Source organism: Phyllobates terribilis, unplaced genomic scaffold, assembly GCF_046119375.1.
Source record: "Phyllobates terribilis strain yellow unplaced genomic scaffold, ASM4611937v1 Scaffold_1__5_contigs__length_1240528914, whole genome shotgun sequence".
NCBI lineage: Eukaryota > Metazoa > Chordata > Amphibia > Anura > Dendrobatidae > Phyllobates > Phyllobates terribilis.
In genome coordinates this window covers 809,711,640-809,729,037 of record NW_027362761.1, presented here as the reverse complement: position 1 = coordinate 809,729,037, position 17,398 = coordinate 809,711,640, and the positions used below count along the sequence as shown (strand labels likewise).

Genomic DNA, 17,398 nt, shown 5'->3' with positions numbered 1-17,398 from the left:
AGGAAGCAGGACAGCCCTCTCTGGTCTCAGATTTCACAGGCAACTGGCAGCCAGTGCAATACTACTGAGGAGATGATACAGAACTCATTACTGTCACTAGCTGTAAGGAGGAAGAGTAAAGAAAGAGGAAGGATGGAAAAATGTACTATCAGTTACATCGGCATATGTTTCTTCCTAATTCCTTATATGTAACTCCTCTCTGTATAGAGTAAAAGAAGACATGAAAAACAAAGATTTCTCTATATGTATTTGCTACCAAGCCTGGGGGCCCACCGATGCCAGCACCTATTTCAGATGGATGTATTGGCCGGCGCCCTGCATTACAATACATGCTGCCCTTATCAGAGGCTGGCAGCTGTCGTTGGCATGCCCCTCATGAGTGTCCTCATGCGCCGCCCATGGCTGGCACGCCAAAGTCAACTGCAGGCTTCAGAAGATGAAGACGCACATCGTGGGAGCAGAGGAAGGTACCAGGATGGGGGCATTATACCAGGATGGGGGTCATTATGCCAAGAAGGAGCCCAAGATTGGGGTCATTATACCAGGATGGGGGACATTATACCAGTAAGAGGCCCATGATGGTAGACATTATACCAGGATGGGGGACATTGTTACAGGAAGGGGCCAGGATTGGGGGTATTATTACAGTAAAAGGCCCAGGACAGGGTACTTTATACTAGACAGAAGAGAGAATGGGTGGCATTATTACTGGAAGGGGCTCAGGATTGTTGACATAATACCAGTAAGGGGCACAGAATGGGAGTCATTATACCAGAAAGAAGACTAGGATGAGAGGGGTCAGAATGGGGGACAGTATTACAGCAAGAGGCCAGAACGGAGGACATTATTATAGAAAGGGGCTTTGACAGGAAACATTATTACAAAAAAGGGCCAAGACAAGGGACATAATTACGGGAAGGTGCCAGGATGGGGACATAACTATATGGAGGGTGAACATGTATGTCTTTATAGAACCTATAAAGCTACAAAGGCACATACACCTGACCAACATGGAGATTGGGGTCCAGGTCCAAATTTTAACCTGGGCCCCTGGGACTCTAGTGAAGCCACTGTGTATATGCATATACAGTATGTGTGGACATATATGCACATAGCTCAGCTGGGAGAAATATTGAATTTTACAAATCTGTAGCATTTGCATAAAAGTCTAAATGTTGTAACTACATAACAGCAAACAGATATCTTGAAAATGATCAATTAAAATAAACTATATTAAAAAAGTTGACGAAACCTTCAAAAACAGCTGTAAAGCCTCTTTTGGAATTAAAAGAATAAATGATTAAATAATGAAATGAAGGTGCATATAGGACAACAAAGAAAAGCATATAAACCCCCGACTTCTACACCATAGCTGACCCATGGTCCTCCATACCTGTACATGACCATTATAGCCATTCACCAGCTGTAATGGGGATGTCAGTATGTATGGAGATATGATCATTACAGCCTGTATGGCCATTATATCAGCATGCAACGTCACAGGTTTAACAATGTAAACATAGAGGGTTCAATTCATCATTTGCCGGGGGGAAGGGGGTTTAAATCACTTTTCTTTTTGGTGTATGCTGATCATTCATTAAAATAGAGCACACAGTTTGTGAATTTTGTGCATAGACAAAAAAGGACTTCTTTTTCTGTCTTTAACCGTTTTTGCAACTTTTTGGCTAAAAAAGTCTCATATTTTTCAAAATGACACAAAAATTGATGGCATACATAGAATCACTAACCTTTTCCTGGGGCTGTGGGAGAGGGATCTCTCCCTGCCGGATCGGCAGACATCAATGAACCGCGTCCCCTTTTAGACACGCTACATTGATGACATTCTGCTGATCTGGCAGGGCTCCATGGAAGACATGAAGGTATTCATGCAATCCCTTAATGACAATGACAGGAACATTCGTATTACCTATACATGGGATAGGGATTCGGTGAATTTTCTGGATGTGACCCTCACCAGGGATCAAGATAATCTTGTAAAAACAAATATCTATCGAAAAAATACCTCCACGAATATGTTACTTCATGCGTCATCCTCTCACCCTCCTTGGTTGATCCAATCTGTTCCGATTGGACAGTTTTTGCGCATCCGCAGACTCTGCTCGGACGATGTGGATTTTGCCAGACAATCCGAAGATTTGAAAAAGAGATTTTATGAGAGAGGTTACAGTAAACGTATGGTGAAAAGGGCATACCATCGTGCTAAGTATTCCAATAGACATGACTTGCTCTATAAGAAAAAGATCTCTAAATTAGAGGATAAACCAAGGTTTATAACTAATTATCATGGACAGTTTGGACGAATGAGGGAATGCTTGAAAAAAGCTTGGCCCATCCTTATGGTGGATCCTGTATTGTCTAAAATTCTCCCGGAACATCCACCTATTGCTGTGCGCCCCTCTAGAAATCTCCGTGATTGTCTGGTACACAGCCACTACCAATTTTAATCTGGAAATACTAAAATTTTTGGTGCCTCAAGTCCTGAGTGTGGAAGTTTTCCATGCGGCCGATGTGTTGCCTGTCCGAATATAGAGCGTACTGATATTTTTTCTAATGTTGCTGGTACGGTGACTTATGTCATTAGGAGCCGCATTACATGTACCTCACGTTTTGTCATCTACTATGCCACATGTCCCTGTGGATTAATTTATGTTGGCCTAACAACGCGGCAACTTAAAGTTAGAGTTAGGGAGCATGTGTTGGGGATTTTGGCGGCAGTCGACTGCATGGATCCCTCCACACTCAGGACGATACCACGACACTTTAAACTTTGCCATGACTGTGACAGTTCCCTATTGAGGGTCAGAGGGATTGACGCTTTGAAAATTGGTATTCGTGGGGGTAAACTGAGCCAACGTTTGGCTCAGTTAGAGTCCAGATGGATTTGGAGACTAGGTATCGTACATCCGCATGGACTGAATGAGAGTCTCAGCTTTGCTCCTTTTCTCTGATTCCACTCTACCTGTTACATATCATTGCTGTGTTTTTAATGTTTTTAATTTTATTATATGTTATTTACAGTTTCATCCATCATAATTGGTTGTGATCTTTCCTTCTGGAGGGTTGTGTTCGTACTATATCCGGTCCGTTATAGATGAGTAAATGTGGAGGAGAAGAAGAATTCGTGATATTCTTGCACATTAATTGCCATGCCTACAAGCCCCTTTGTTCATACCGTGAACTTTGTTTAATTGAAGTATTTTACTGTATGTGCTATTACCCCCCCCCCTTTTAGGTGACTTTATATTATATGCTACTATATTATATGTGGTTGTGATCTCCGCTGCAGTGGCAGCCTTTGGCCACATTATGGCATCACATCCTTTGATTCCTATATTCATGGGGCTTTGAGGATGTGACTTGGGACATGTTGGACTTAATATTGACTAATAGGCCTGATAGAATAACTGAGGTACAGATAGGGGGGCACCTAGGTAATAGCGACCATAATATTATCGACTTCAAAATGCCCTTCAGTAGGGTTATCAATAAGGGAACAACAAAAACATTAAACTTTAGGAGGGCGAAGTTTGATCAGCTGAAAGAAAGCCTTCAACTTATTGACTGGGACAAAGTTCTTAATCAAAGGAATACGAATAGTAAATGGGAAACCTTCAAAAGAATTCTGAATACTCAGTGCGAGAGGTATATACCGTAAGGGAATAAAAGGGCCAGAAATAAGAGGAAACCAATATGGTTGAACAAGAACGTAAAAGGGGCGTTAAATAGCAAAAAAGAGGCATTCAAGAGATTAAAACAGGAAAACAGTAAGGAGGCACTAATGTGTTACAAGGAAAAAACGAGAACCTGCAAAAAACAAATAAAAATAACGAAGGAGGAAACAGAGAGACGTATTGCTAGGGAAAGTAGATCAAATCCCAAACTGTTCTTTACGTATATAAATAGTAAAAGGATTAAATCGGATAATATTGGACCGATAAAAAGTGAGGAAGGCAAAATCATAGAGAAAGATGAGGATAAAGCTAATCTATTAAATAAATTTTTTTTGTCAACTTTCACAAAGGAAAAAGAACTAATAGGCGAAATGAGAAGTGACAAGCTTAATCCTCCACTAAGTATGACAAATCTAACCCAAGCTGGGGTACAGAAACGCCTCAGTAACATTAAAATAAACAAATCACCAGGACCTGATGGCATACACCCACGGGTACTAAGGGAACTAAGTAATGTGATAGACAGACCGTTATATCTTATATTTAAGGACTCTGTTGAGACTGGGTCTGTACCACTTGATTGGCGACAGGCGAATGTAGTGCCAATATTCAAAAAGGGAGCGAAAAGTGACGCCGGAAACTATCGGCCGGTGAGTCTGACGTCCGTTGTGGGCAAAATTTTTGAAAGCTTCATTAAAGAGGCAATTACGGAGCATCTTGATGCTAATAATCTTTTAATCCCGAACCAACATGGATTCATGAGGAATCGCTCCTGCCAAACAAACCTGATTGACTTCTACGAGGAGGTTAGCTCTCGATTAGATCAGGGGGAACCAGTGGATGTCGTGTATCTCGACTTCTCAAAAGCGTTCGATAGCGTGCCACATAATAGGTTGGTATACAAAATGAGAATGATGGGGCTGGGGGAAAATGTCTGCAAGTGGGTAGATAACTGGCTAAAGGATAGAAGGCAGAGGGTGGTTATAAATGGAATATACTCAGATTGGGTAAGCGTCACTAGTGGGGTACCACAGGGGTCTGTACTAGGCCCAATGTTATTTAATATCTTTATTAACGACATAGTCAACGGGATAAATAGTAAAATATCAATATTTGCAGATGACACAAAGTTATGTAAAACAATTAATACAAAAAAGGACAGTGCAGACCTACAGAGGGATTTGGATAAGCTGGGTAGGTGGAGCATTAAATGGCAAATGAGGTTTAACGAGGAGAAATGTAAGGTCATACATATGGGAAGGAAAAATGGAAGTCACCAGTACTCACTGAATGGGAAATCATTGGGGAATTCAGAGATGGAGAAGGACTTGGGCATCTTGATTGATAGCAAACTAAATTGGAGTGCCCAAAGTCAGGCCGCTGCTGTAAGGGCAAACAGGGTAATGGGATGTATCAGAAGAGGTATAGCTGCAAAGGATGAGAACATTGTTATTCCACTGTACAAAGCACTGGTCAGACCACACTTGGAATACTGTGCTCAGTTATGGGCCCCAATATATAGAAAGGATATAAATGAGCTTGAAAAGGTACAAAGGAGGGCAACAAAATTAATAAAGGGAATGGAGGGACTGCAATACCCAGAGAGGTTGGCAAAACTAGGACTATTCAGCCTGGAAAAGAGAAGGTTGAGGGGGGACATAATAAATGTGTACAAATATGTTAGGGGACAGTATAGAGATCTTGCCCGGGATTTGTTCAAAAGAAGGAATATTACGGTAACAAGAGGGCACTCACTAAGACTGGAAGAGAAAAGGTTTCAGCACCAGCATAGGAAGGGGTTCTTTACGGTAAGAGCAGTGAGAATATGGAATTCACTGAGTGAGGAGACGGTAATGTCGGATTCACTGCACCAGTTCAAGCGGGGACTGGATGCATTTCTAGATACCAGGCAGATTTCAGCATATACTTAAAAATAAAATAAAATAGGTTGATACAGGGATTTATTCTGACTGCTGGTTTCAGAGTCGGGAGGGAATTTTTCCTCAGGTGAAGATTGGCCAAATCATTTGGGGTTTTTGCCCTCCTCTGGATCAACTTTAGCAATTACAGAACTAACAGGTCGAACTTGATGGACGCAAGTCTTTATTCGGCTTTACAAACTATGTTGTATGTGACTTTAATGTATATGTGATGATTAATCTTGGCTATCGGATAATGTCATCGTTGAAATGAATTCCATTTATATAATATTATTACTATGATCATTGTATCTTTAATAAGTATCCTAGTACCATGATAACATACTGTCATGGTTGTGTCGCCACGAAGATCGTCACGATTGCACAGCCTGACTTCTCGCAGCTGAGTTTTTGGTACTTTGTGCTTTTCGGCAGTGAGGGAGTTAACTCTCTCTCTCTCTGTGCTAGACAAGGTCCAGCCTCGCCCAGCTGCAATCAATTCTGCTGTAGTGAGATTCCTTCATATGTCTGCTGCTCTGTTAGGGAAGTGTCGGTGAAAGCATTTCATGCAGACTAACAGAGTGGATCATGGTATTTGGAGTTTCAGAGATAAGTGTATTTGGAGTGTTTTTTCCCTTCCTCGCTTTATCATTTATCTCCTTTCCCGTTGGTGTTCCCTCTGTTGTAGTTGTGTAGTTTTTGTATGCAAGGTGGTTTTGGTTTTACCCTTGTACTGTCTCGTTCGTCTAAGTACTGAGTGTTGGCATATTATTACCTGTCCCCTTTTGTTGTGATCGGGGTCCTTCTCAGGACTAGATTACTTAGGTGCAGGGATCCTCAGGAGGTAGGGGATACGCTGGCGGCCTGGACCTCTGTACCTTTAACAGTACCTCCAGGTAGAGGGATTAGTCAGGGCCCCAGCTCAGGGTCAGCTTAGGCCCCCTACCTCCAGTACACAGAGACAGCGTGACATTTTCACCGACCACCTTAGATTTTCTCCAGCTACCATGGATCCAGTAGCCGGTCTAGCTCGGCAGTTGCAGAGTTTGTCCATGGAGCTGGCGGACGTTAGGTCCAAGGTTTTGTGTCCCCAGGAGCAAGCTGGACCAGAACCTAAGGTAGCTCTCCCTGACAGGTTCACTGGGGGGCGGGACAAGTTTTTTGTTTTCTGAGAGGCATGCAAGTTGTACTTTCGGCTGCGGCCTCGGTCATCGGGGAGTGAAGAACAAAGGGTGGGAATTGTCATCTCGCTCCTACAAGGGGACCCACAATCTTGGGCGTTCTCTCTTCCCCCGGGCTCCCCGGCTCTCCAGTCAGTGGATAGGTTTTTTGCTGCTCTGGGTCTTGTATATGATGACCCGGATCGGATCTCCCTTGCTGAATCTAAGTTACATAGGATCCAGCAGGGAGATCGTCCGGCGGAGGAATTCTGTTCGGAGTTCCGTAGGTGGGCCACTGACACCCAGTGGAATGACCCGGCTCTTAGGAGCCAGTTTTGTCAAGGTTTGTCCGACAAATTAAAGGATGTGTTGGCACAGTATGACTCTCCCGCGTCACTGGAAGCCGCTATGGCCCTTGCTATTCGCATTGACAGACGGCTTCGGGAGAGGTGCGGGATAACTCCACCCCCTGTGATGACTCCACCTCCTACAAGGTCCCCTCATTTGGTGGTTCCCCTGGTCAGTCCAGAGGAGCCTATGCAATTAGGAGGGACATCATTTCTGGGGAGGGGACCGGTGGCACACCACAAGACTGGAAGGTGTTTCTTCTGCGGGAGAAAGGGACATTTTATTGGGGGGTGTCCATCCCGTCCTTTGCAGAGTAAAGAGTCGTCGGAAAACTTTTAATCCCAGGTTGTGTGGTGGACGGCAATCTGGGAGTAGGTATTTCATCCCTGGGGTCATCTCAGTTTCTCGTACTGGCGGAGGTGGTGGTGGGTATGAGAACTGAGAAGATATCTGTTCTTTTAGATAGTGGGGCCGGGGCTAATCTGGTGGACGCTCGGTTTGCCCGGGTTCAAGGTATGCATTTGAGTGAGTTGGCTAAACCCATCCCCATATTCTCGATCGATGCCAGGCCCCTCGGTCAGGGAAGTTTTTTGCATGTTGTGCATAACGTAAAACTTCAAGTGGGGGCGATACATAATGAACTGTTGTCTTGCTACGTGTTGGAGGGTCTTCCCACTCCTATAGTGTTGGGCCTTCCTTGGTTAACTAAGCATAACCCGGTTATTAATTGGCAATCCAGAGAGATAAGCCAATGGAGTAATTTCTGTAATAAAAACTGCATGAATACGGTCATCGGTGCTGTCACTCCTAGGGTCTTGCCTCCATTTTTGGTGGACTTTGAGGATGTATTCTCGGAGAAGGGGTGTCGGGAACTACCTCCTCATCGCGAGTATGACTGTTCTGTTAAACTGCTCCCTGAGGCCAAGTTACCTAAATCTAGGTTGTATAACCTTTCTGGTCCTGAGAGGCAGGCCATGAAGGATTATATTTCTGAAAGTCTGGCTAAGGGGCATATTAGACCTTCATCTTCCCCGGTGGCCGCGGGGTTCTTCTTTGTGAAGAAGAAGGATGGAGGCCTACGCCCTTGCCTGGATTTCCGTGAACTTAATCGGATTACGGTCCGAGATCCGTACCCGCTCCCACTTATTCCCGATCTCTTTAATCAGATCGTGGGCGCCAAATGGTTCTCTAAGTTGGATCTCAGGGGGGCGTACAATCTGATTAGAAAGAAGGAGGGGGATGAGTGGAAGACGGCGTTTAACACTCCGGAGGGGCATTATGAGAACCTTGTCATGCCATTCGGTCTGACTAATGCCCCGGCGGTGTTCCAACACTTTGTTAATGACATTTTTCGCCGCCTGGTTGGACAGTTTGTTGTCATATATCTGGATGATATCTTAATTTACTCGCCTGATCTGGTGTCTCATCAGGAGCACGTTAGGCAGGTGTTACAAATCTTGCGGGATAATAAACTGTATGCTAAATGGGAAAAGTGTGTGTTCGCCGTACAGGAACTCCAGTTTTTAGGTTTCCTGGTTTCAGCGTCTGGTTTTCGTATGGACCCTGGGAGAGTGCGGGCAGTTCTTGAGTGGGATCTGCCTGAGAATCTTAAGGCACTACAACGTTTCCTGGGGTTTGCTAATTATTACCGGAAGTTCATTCGTAATTTCTCGTCCATGGTTAAACCTCTCACTGACATGACAAAAAAGGGGACGGATTTTTCTAGGTGGTCTGACAAGGCTTGTCAAGCTTTCTCCTCCTTGAAAAAATGTTTTGCCTCAGCACCCATACTCATTCAACCTGATGCGTCACAGCCATTCATTGTAGAGGTAGACGCTTCCGAGGTAGGGGTGGGAGCAGTGTTGTCACAAGGTTCGTCCCCTGGTAAGTGGCATCCGTGCGCCTTTTTCTCTAAAAAATTGTCGTCCGCCGAGAGGAATTACGATGTCGGCAATAGGGAACTCTTGGCCATTAAGTTAGCTTTTGAGGAGTGGCGCCATTTTTTGGAGGGGGCAGTCCATCCGGTCACCGTCATCACCGATCACAAGAACCTGCTTTATCTGGAGTCTGCAAAACGTCTGAATCCCAGACAAGCCAGGTGGTCGTTGTTTTTTACCAGGTTTAATTTTGTCGTTACGTTTCGTCCTGGGTCAAAAAATGTGAAGGCGGATGCCTTGTCTCGTAGTTTCCCTGGGGCCGGGAATACGGATGACCCGGTTCCTATCCTTCAAGAGGGGGTGGTGGTGTCGGCAGTATGCTCTGAGCTTGAGGAGGAGGTATTGGAGGCTCAGGGGGACGCCCCTGTTGGACCTCCAGGGAGACTGTTTGTTCCAGATCAGCTACGACAAAAGGTGATCGAGGCACACCATAACTCAGCTTTAGCAGGACACCCAGGGAGTAAAGCAACTGTGGATCTCCTCTCGCGTCGATTTTGGTGGCCTAACTTACATAAGGAGGTGGTAACTTTTGTTACGTCCTGTGGGGTTTGTGCGCGCTCTAAGACCCCACATACCCGTCCGTCTGGGGCCCTCTTACCTTTGAAGATCCCGGAGCGTCCTTGGACTCATCTGTCTATGGACTTTATTACGGACCTCCCGCCGTCTTCGGGTAAAACTGTCATTCTCGTTGTAGTAGACAGGTTCAGCAAGATGGCACATTTTATCGCTCTTCCTGCTCTTCCTAATGCTAAAACTCTTGCGCAGGTGTTCATTGGGGAGATTGTGAGGCTTCACGGGGTACCCTCCGATGTGGTGTCGGATCGGGGGTCTCAGTTTGTGTCCAAGTTCTGGAAGGCATTTTGTACTCGGCGGGGGATGCATTTGTCGTTCTCATCGGCTTTTCATCCCCAGACCAATGGTCAGATGGAACGTCTGAACCAGAGTTTGGAGACATATCTCCGGTGTTTTGTGTCAGAGAACCAGGAGGACTGGGCTTCTTTCTTACCTCTGGCGGAGTTTGCTCTTAATAATAGGCGGAGCGAGTCCACTGGTAAGTCCCTGTTTTTTGGGGCATATGGTTTTCACCCCCAGTTTTGTACTTTCAGTAGAGGGGGCTCTTCGGGGGTTCCTGAGGAGGAACGATTTTCGTCATCACTCGCTTCTGTATGGAGAGGGGTACTGAATAATCTGAGTACTATGGGGAACCGTTACAAACGTATGGCTGACAGGAGGAGAGTGTCTGGTCCGGACCTAAGTGTGAACGATCTGGTATGGTTGTCTACTAAGAATATAAAACTTAAGGTTCCTTCCTGGAAACTGGGTCCCAGGTTCATCGGGCCGTACAGGATCAGTTCTATAATTAATCCGGTGGCATTCCGTCTTGATCTCCCCCCTACGTTTAAAATTCACAACGTGTTCCACAGATCGTTGCTTAAGAGGTATGTGGCGCCGGTGATACTGTCACCTTTACCTCCGCCTCCAGTGGTGGTCAATGGTAACTTGGAGTTCCAGGTATCGAAGGTCATCGATTCACGCTTTAATCGTCGGTCCCTTCAGTACCTGGTTCATTGGAAGGGGTATGGTCCTGAGGAGAGGATGTGGGTTCCTGCGTCAGATATTAACGCAGACCGGTTAATTCGGGCCTTCCACACGACTCACCCGGATAAACCTGGCCCTGAGGGTCCGGAGGCCCCTCGTAGAAGGGGGGGTACTGTCATGGTTGTGTCGCCACGAAGATCATCACGATTGCGCAGCCTGACTTCTCGCAGCTGAGTTTTTGGTGCTTTGTGCTTTTCGGCAGTGAGGGAGTTAACTCTCTCTCTCTCTGTGCTAGACAAGGTCCAGCCTCGCCCAGCTGCAATCAATTCTGCTGTAGTGAGATTCCTTCATATGTCTGCTGCTCTGTTAGGGAAGTGTCGGTGAAAGCATTTCATGCAGACTAACAGAGCGGATCGTGGTATTTGGAGTTTCAGAGATAAGTGTATTTGGAGTGTTTTTTCCCTTCCTCGCTTTATCATTTATCTCCTTTCCCGTTGGTGTTCCCTCTGTTGTAGTTGTGTAGTTTTTGTATGCAAGGTGGTTTTGGTTTTACCCTTGTACTGTCTCGTTCGTCTAAGTACTGAGTGTTGGCATATTATTACCTGTCCCCTTTTGTTGTGATCGGGGTCCTTCTCAGGACTAGATTACTTAGGTGCAGGGATCCTCAGGAGGTAGGGGATACGCTGGCGGCCTGGACCTCTGTACCTTTAACAGTACCTCCAGGTAGAGGGATTAGTCAGGGCCCCAGCTCAGGGTCAGCTTAGGCCCCCTACCTCCAGTACACAGAGACAGCGTGACACATACTGATGTCAGTCATAATTTGACACATATGACGTGTCCCTGTGACCCTTTGTGTGTATGAATTGTTTCCACACTGGTGTACACTACTACATATATCTATATATATATTCCCCCTGGGAGACTTATACTACGCTCCGTTATGGAGGTTGCTGTGGGCAGTAAATAAAGATGGACCCCTACCAGGGTCAAACATCATTTGGCTTAATCCCAATAATATATGTGCGGTATTAGGACAGGTACGTGCGAGCATTTTCTGTTGCTGTGGGCGACCTGCGCTGTCCGGCGTCTCCATGCTAGGACCTGCGGGTCACGTGGGCTCACGTGACTGCTACGGGATCCTCCGCATGACGCCGGCATCGCGGGTTGCCGAGGCGACGGAGACCCTGCGCGCGTCATTAGATGTCCGCCCACATCATCCTATTGGCCGATGGTATGTTTATAAGGGCACACCCCCAGATTGAAACCACACCCCCTGAAGAAGGTAACGCCAAAACGCGCGTCGGGGTGGACGCGTGGTCCACGTGAGAGTATCCCCTCAGCCAGCCCTCCGCCCAGGTATATATTAGCACTATCCTAAGTGGTCACCAATATACTTATATTGCCAAGCATTTAGGCTGAATGAAATATGATCACTAGATACATACTACCTGGGATATATATTAGAGATCAGTAGATGAGGTATACTAGGGTCTAGGACTATAAACCTTGTGGGTTTCTCAATTGTGGACCTTGGTGTCCATTGAGCATGATGGTATTTTAGATATGTATTTCTTGCATTGTCTCTGCCAAATATTTTACTTGTATATCCTTTTTTAACTATATATCTAATAAAAGTTAAATTTTATGATTAAATCACCTGCTGGGTAGTTTTGATCGCATTTTTCCCTTCGCTGTATATCTATGATTAGCGATTTATCTACAGTAATGTCATTAGGTGCTAGCTATGGAGCTTTGACTACTATTTAAACATGCACCAGTTGAGAAACTTAGACCGATAGAATCACTTTTGGAAAACTGGAATATATTTGAAACAAATTTATGAATCAGTCGAAAACATCTGAAAACCCTAAACTATGCTAACAGCGTTAAAACAAAAAACAAAAGCAGGCAAGCACATATAAAAAAGGTGAAAAATGGAAAGATAAATTTGGTACAAACAAAAAAAGTGCAAAACACTAAATACTCAACAAAAATAGGCACAAATGCAATAATGAATCTGGCCCAGACTATCAGTGGACCATGGATTATTCTCAAAGAAGTACACTTCTATATTCCTTTTTGGGTCTAGGCTTGTATTCCTCAACCGGTTGAAGAGTAACCCAGAAGATTACACTATATTTACACCAGTTTTATTAGGACTACTACACCAAACACTGGTACAAATACATTCTTAATTGCGGGCCATTGTTTGGTCTGGATTAGAAGAATATAACACAAAACAGTAGAGATATATTGGGTGGCTGGAAGAGCCCAAAACTTTAGACAAGTTTTTAATTTATTCAAAATTATTTGTTTTATTCTTTAATATTTTTTGGGAGAGACTCACATTAATAAATAATTTACCATGCGCAATGTTATAAATAGCTCATAGTCTAAAAAAATAGTTTTTTTTACATTTTATTTGCTCCTTTGCTGAGTATTGTGTGTAAGGCCATTGTATTCCTCCAGTTTCATCGCTGTACTGGTCCACTCTTGCATAACATGATGAATCTGTAAGGAGGTGGAGGTGTTGCACACATTCCCCCTTGAAGACGTGTATTGCTGTAATGCACTATGATGTTTGATGTTTGTTCATTTAACGATTTTCATTATTATATAATGAGTAGTGATGAGCGAGTGTGCTAGTTTAACCCTTTCGCCGAGCACGCTCGGGTGCTTTCCTAGTATCGTTGGCGTGCTCGTATATTAAGTTCGAGTCCCTGCGTCTACATTATTAATGGCTGTTAGTCGGCCTCAACACATGCAGAGATTGCCTGTTTGTTAGGGAAACATGTGTTGAGGCTGACTAACAGTCATAAATCATGCAGACGCAGGGACTCAAACTTAATATACGAGCACGTCGGAAAATACTAAGATTGTATTCTGCCCAGCAGCAGGGAGTTAATCGGGAGAGATAGGGTTAACAGTTGGGACTAGCCCAGAATGGGAGGGGCTCGGTGAAGAAACAGTAGAGAATTTCCAATCAGAACGTCAGAAAGGGACAAGCCTGCGGTAGTAACAGACCTTAGGTCTGGCTGAGTAGCGGAACCACATGGAGTGGGTGTCCCTGTAGCAAGAGGGAGACAAAGGAGCCGGATTGGAAGACCCTGTAGAGAAGAGACACCTGGAAGAAAAGTGAGTAGCAGTCTGGAGTCAGGACTGTGAGAAAAAAAAAGTGAGAAAGCGAAGGGAGAAGTATTGAGGTCTGGGGCAGGAAGCCTAGTGGGACAGTACAGAGTTATCTGCCAGAATGGTAACAGAACAAAAAGGAAAAGTGAAGCAAGATGAAAAGAAAATACCCCCCATGGTAGTCTGTAGGTGTCAGTAGGAAAGGAAGCTGCGCCATATTGGCACAGAAATTCTCCTACAGAGAAAAGAACACAGAACTACGGGTTGGAGCATAGGGTTCTTGCTCACTGGACTGTAGTGACGTTATTGAGAATGAGGGAAGATTCTGAAGTAGTATGCTGGGCTGTGCATGGAGTAGAGAAAGTAACCGAGAAAGATAGAGGAAAAGAGAAGAAAGGTGTGTGAGGATGTCGCTTGTTGTTAAAGTAATGTCCTTGAAGACAAATACCTACTATGTTCTGTATATAGTTCATACCAAGTTATTCTTCAGTAAAAATACATTTATTTATGAACTATGATCTCCCTCACGAAACTCTGTAACATCTGGTCCTGGCCGGCCGTATACATCAGCACTATGCGGTTTGCAAGGGCGTAACGCCAACACAGCTGAAGTCCACAGGTCCAGCAAGGACCCCCATTTTCATGGAGTGTGCCGGGGCGTGGAAGTCGAGTACCTCGCCCACGGCTATCGCCCAGCGTCACGTTACACATCAGTAACCTATGGGATCACTGTGTGAACCTGCAGTTATTCTCTTAATATAAGTCTATAAGATTGAGAATGAGGTTGAGTCTCATAGACTTGCATTGAGAAAATTCAAAATAAGACCTCTGCTCCACACAACAGACCGCTTACAAATACAGTCACAAGGTTCCCCAATGGACCGGAGTGCTGTTGAAACTAGGAGAAGACAAAGACAGATGAGTATGTTACTACCTTCAAGACACTTAAACACATGATTTTTAACAAAAAGACTAAAAAATCATTGGATTGGTCCCTTAGGGATCGCTAACATAATGTATACATCGGAAGAGTGTTATCTGATAAAACATCGGACAGCACTCGGACCAATATAATTCTATAGGGCAGTGCTGATCAGCATTTTTTTTTTCCATAATGATTCGGCATGATAAAAAAATTGCAGCATGCTGCGAGTTGCTGTGCAAATCAGATGGCACCCACCCATTCAAGTCTACGGGTGCGCGGAAATCATTGGACTGCACACGAATTTCCGGACTCACAGAATGGAGAAGATGGAGAAAATTTTGCTCTCCATCTTCTCCTCACTTGTACTACGATTCTCTCAACTGAAAGAATCAGATCAAAATAAGCTGACACTTTGATTATAGTTTGATCGGAGTGTTATTACCATAATCGATCTGATTCTCTCGGAAGAGAGAGAATCTATGCTCGTGTGATCCTGACCTTAAAGTCTCTGTCTCTGCCAAACCTCTATTTAAATTACTTATACAGTCCTGTAGGGATGTTTTAAATCCTTAAAATACTCATATTCATATTTTTTAGTTGGACAGAAAAACGGTTTTATTTCAGATGCATATGAGCATTTCCTTGGTGTGGTCAAAGACTCATTCTGCCCCCTCAATCAACATGCTGCACGTCTCCCCTTACCTTGATTGACATCGCTCACTGGCCTAAAGCAATTAATGCCAAAATTTAATTCCCAGCCCTACATGTCCACACTGACACTGCAGATATCAAATCCACAGCTCTTATCAATTTATGCAGCAGATATTTTTCATAGTTTGAGCTTGTAATTTCTTAAAATCTCTCGCACTATGTAGGCACTGTAAAGTGCAGCGGATTTTCTGCAAGCATATATGCTGCGGAAAATCTGTTGCAGTTTTGATATGTGGGAACGTTCCCTTAATCCCAAGATTTTCAATAATGAACACAGAATAACAAGAATGTTTCCAATGAACTTTAATTGGGAAAGATAAAAACTGTAGAATCCATCATATAATTTACAATACCTCAGGGAAATTGAACTATAGCTGGTATGTGTCCAAGGAAACAATGATGGTGGTATTGCCAAGGCATCCATCCACAAACCATCCTCCTGCTGTCCCTTCAGTCTTATCAGCTTCTAATTACTCTTTGCTACATTAACAGTGATTAAACTGTGATTTAAGCAGAGACATTTGTCTTAGCAGACAGGATCCATGTCATACTGACTACATCTTGTACACTTTACATCTTGTACAGTAACGATAACACCGTAACACAGGAAAATATGTATTCAGGTGAACTCAGATTGAAGCGTATTCAGATTAAAAATGAAAAGAGATACCAATAGGAGAAAACATATTGCAGCATATTCTAAATTGTATACCAAAAGTGGTAAAAAATATTGGGACACAATTTTTGTCAGGGCTTTTTCTTTATTAAGCATCATTGCCGCAGGTGTATTAAATTTGTGAAAGAATGGGTCATGCTAAAGAGCTCGCTGAATTCAAAAGAGGCAATGTAACAGAATGATGGATTCTCTAAGTTGTAGGTCTGGGTGAGCAGCACGGATCGGAAGTGATGGTGCAGCGGAGTGGGTCTTCATGGACAACACATGGAAAGTGAGGACCAAGAAAGCAGGAAATGCAGGATGACACACAAACAAGCAGAGCACAGATGAAGTAAAGCCTGGTGTGCGGATACTAACGGGAAAAGTAACTGTATATGAAATTGGTATCTTCCAGCAGGAAAACAGTTAATCATAGGAATGTAGTTTGGTATCTTCTGGCACTGCAATGGTTAAACAGTGGAGTAACTGAGAATTAAAGTGAACCTTCATTTATAGGGTTAATTTGTAGGCCACCGTACTGAAAGTGAGACACCCAGGAGAAATTGAACTTTATTCCTCTAGGGAGCTGCTGGTTTTCAGTCATGCAGGAGTGTGGGGTGGCTATAGTCATCACTTTTATCACTGTGAGCGGTGGCTGTAAGCAAGCCCCAGCACTTTGTCTGACATCCAGCTTTGAATAGCATCAGGGTAGAGTGAGCTGTCAATCAAGATGCCTGCATACCTGCATAACTGAAAGCTGGTAGTTCTTGGGAGGAACAAAGTTAATTTTGGAAAGATGTAAATTCTCCACTTTTCTCAGACATATTAGAAAAAATGAAAATCCATAAAACATATGAACAAAAATTTGCTATAGCTAATAATTGTTTCAATAGATTTTCAAAAAAGTGGTCGCGTTGGTCGGAAATTTTTCATTAATCAATCAGTCTTCGATACTCAAACTTTCAAGTGCTAGTAATATTTGACAGTTTACTTTCATATGTCACTCTAAAGCTTGTTATATAGAAAAGGTTTACTATAAAAATTTTGATATGTGTTAGTTACACATATATTTGCATATATGGATTTGTCTTATTCTACAGTTTGAACTATAATTGACACAATTCATTGTAAACCTGAGTTCTTCCTTGTTTATTTGTTTGTATTGGTTACTCCCCTGTACCTTTTCCCTTACCCTTAGGGTATGTGCACACGATGCAGAAATGAAGCAGAAAATTTCTGCATCATTTCTGCATCTCCCTGGCAGAAAAAACGCATGCAGATTGTGCATGCGTTTTTCCTGCAGAATACATGCGGATCCACATGCGGATTCACATGCGTTTCCGCATGCAGATTGACAAGCGCTTTCCAGGCGATTTTAGCATC

General features: G+C 43.8%; 1 protein-coding gene across 1 annotated transcript in view; it reads right to left on the bottom strand.

Annotated features, from left to right (window-relative positions):
* ARHGAP24 (Rho GTPase activating protein 24) overlaps positions 1-17,398 on the bottom strand; it is a 1,313,999-nt gene that overhangs the window by 786,203 nt on the left and 510,398 nt on the right. The gene's annotated exons all lie outside the window — the stretch shown is intronic.